This window comes from Canis lupus, chromosome 9 (assembly GCF_048164855.1).
Source record: "Canis lupus baileyi chromosome 9, mCanLup2.hap1, whole genome shotgun sequence".
Classification (NCBI taxonomy): domain Eukaryota; kingdom Metazoa; phylum Chordata; class Mammalia; order Carnivora; family Canidae; genus Canis; species Canis lupus.
Genome location: NC_132846.1, coordinates 40,368,932 through 40,372,109, shown reverse-complemented (window position 1 = coordinate 40,372,109; position 3,178 = coordinate 40,368,932).

The following is a 3,178-nucleotide window of genomic DNA, read 5'->3' as shown; positions in this document are numbered from 1 at the left end:
CCTTTTTTTAGTGTAGCTTATACACAGTGTTCTTATTTTACAGAAGTGTCTGCCAAATATTGTCCTCCTAGCACTGGGGTAAGTCAGTCTCTGTACCAGGTAACATCTTGGATGTGTAATGCAAAACAATGCATCATAGAGCCCAGTCCTTATCAACCAGAATCTGTGTGAATAGAAAATTGGCATCCTAATCCAATGCTTTCCAACTGCCATCTCTGGAAAGAAAGGTTAATATCTAGCCATTGCCCATTAGTTCCCTTTGCCTTTTTTTTTTTTCTTCCCTATTTACTGTATTTTTCTGGTAATGTAATCAACAACAGTGGTTCTCCACCAGCATGTATTAGTCTGTGTTCTCCAGAGAAACAGAATGAACAGTGTGTGTGTGTGTGCAGAGAGGGAGGGAGAGAGAGAGGGTGATTGGTCATAGGGCATTGGCTCACCACAGATATGAGGCTGAGATGTCCCAAGATCTCTAGTAGGCAAGGTGGAGACCTGGGCCAGCTGATAGTGTAATTCCAGTCCAAAAGCCAGCAGCCTCAAGACCCACAAGGGGAGGCAATCTGCTTTATTCAGTCTACTGATTCAAATGTATCTCATCCAAAAACACCTTCACAGACACACCCAGAATAATGTTTGTCCAAATATCAGCACCTGTGGCCAGTTGAAACTTAAAGTTAACCATACACAGGGTGATTCCCCTTACTATGGGGACATTTTGCAATGTAGAGATGTTTTCTGTTGTCACAACTGGGTGGGGTGGAGGGAATGTTGCTACTGGCATCCAGTGGGTAGAGGTCAGGGATGCTGCTAAACATCTCACAATGCAGGAGACAACCTCCCCCCACCCCAAGGAATTATCCAGCCCAAAATATCAGTAGTGCTAAAGTTGACTAATCCTGGCCGAAAAGCTTAAAATAAGTTTTGTGATGGCTGTCAGGAACTAAAGGAGTACTTACGGAATATGAGATATATTTGTTCAGCATTAAAACTCTATTTGTATTATCTTCTATCCCAATTCTTAAAAAATAAAAAATAGAATTAAAAATCAGCTGTATTAATAAGCAGCAAGGCAGTTTTAAATCTATTCACTTAATGTTTGAATCAAACAACTGTGCCTCTAACAGGGTCTCTTTGAAATTCAAATGTGATTGTAGATTGTAATTTGTGTAAATTTTTAATCTGGCCAAAAGGTGGCACCAATGTATCTTTTAAAAATCTATTTTACATTATGCTCAAATTTGGCATCACTATTCGTTTAATTCACTATTTATTTAGTACTTAGCTGCTCCTGGATCTTGTTTTATTAGTCATAACTAACAAGATTTTTCCTAGGATTCCATAATGTGTTGGGTACTTCTGTTTTGACATCCCTCTGTTTTTTGAAAAAAGGTTTTAAGGCCAGCTCAAGTGGATACTATAGGGTAAGTTGTAATTCAAAAAAAAAAAAAAAGAAAAGAAAAGAAAAAAGGTTTTATTTGAGAGAGGGAGAGAGAGAGAGAGAGAGCTCGCACAGCCGGGAAGAGCGGCAGAGGGAGAAGGAGAAGCAAACTCCCCACTGAGCAGGGAGCCCTGACATGGGGCTGGATCCCAGGACCCCAAGACCATGACCTGAGTTGACATCCTTCTTTGATCAAGAAGCTTCCAATTACATGTAAATACTATTTTTAAAACATAGCATTTATTGTGGTCGTTACATCAAGCATTTCTGAGGATTCTTGCAAATCTCTAACAGTAAGTCTCTGGAATTTTATTCCCCATCACATTTGCTCTTTTAATCAGACATCAAACAGTTTTTGGTGTCCTCCCTGGTCAAGAGATAAATCCAGGGACATTTGAGTAAATATACCCTTATTTCTTGCCTCCCATTTTTTTTCCCTTCACATTCACATCCCATGAGGTTGACCTCTATATTATTTTCTGGAATTTCTTTTTCAACTGTAGTTCAAAAACTGACTTTCTAAGCTGATGGGTTATTTGTTTTAAGTAATCTCCACACCCAAGGCAGGGCTCAAACTTGTGACACGGAGATGCAGAGTCGCGTGCTCTCCGTCTGAGCAGCCAGGTGCCTCTAAGCTGGTTGTTGATGTTCTTTATACTTTTCTACCCTCACTTCCTTCCAAGTAGTTCCATTTTCTGAGTAAGCTGAGATTTATTTTTTTATTTTTTTATTTTTTAATGATAGTCACAGAGAGAGAGAGGCAGAGGGAGAAGCAGGCTCCACGCACCGGGAGCGCGACCCGGTGGGATTCGATCCCGGGTCTCCAGGATCGCGCCCTGGGCCAACCAAAGGCAGGCGCTAAACCGCTGCACCACCCAGGGATCCAGTAAGCTGAGATTTAAATAGAGTTCTTTTGCCTGCAACTCTTCTTGCCTTTCAGTTCTAAGTGAATGTGGTGTGCCTTTCCCCGCCCATCATTTCTGCTTGCAATATTATTACTCTAGAACTTTGTAGCTAATCGCTAAATCTTCTCTTAAATTCATTTTATAGCTGAGTAGCCAATTTAGAGAATGATCCCACCTTCTCTCACATAAATTATCATCCATTGTTTATACAGTGTTAAAACTTTTTTCATTGAAACAACTTGGTGATATTGTATCAAGATAATAGAAATATCTTCCCTTAAACTATTAGAAGACTATGGTGTCCTTTAATGTCAAAATCTGAAGGAATAGTAGTACTCTGAGAAAGGTGATCTGCACAACTGAATTGGTCTTTGCTCTCCTGTGGACTGGGAAAGAGGCTTTGTGGGAAGGAAGCATGAGAAGGAGGCCCTCATCAGCTGTATTTGTTACTGCTTGTTTGGTCTAAATTTCTGGAAGGTCCATGTTAGACTTGTGTGGACTAAATAGGCCCTAGCAGAATGAGGTCTTGTGAATTCAGTTTTGCCACATTTTTCTGTAGTGGGAGCCATATGGTACTTAGTTCAAACCATATGTAGGGAAATATCTAATTAAATTTTTTTTTGGTAACTGGCATTTGTTCTAAGTGCCTTGTAGGGAGGAACATCTAAAGAACCTATGGTGGTTCTTTAGAAGGAGGATGTAACATTTGCAAAGGCAAGAGAAAAGGTTTTAAAATGCAGACCAGAGGGCAACCCCAGTGGCGCAGCAGTTTAGCGCCGCCTGCAGCCCAGGGTGTGATCCTGGAGACCCTGGATCGAGTCCCACGTCAGGCTCT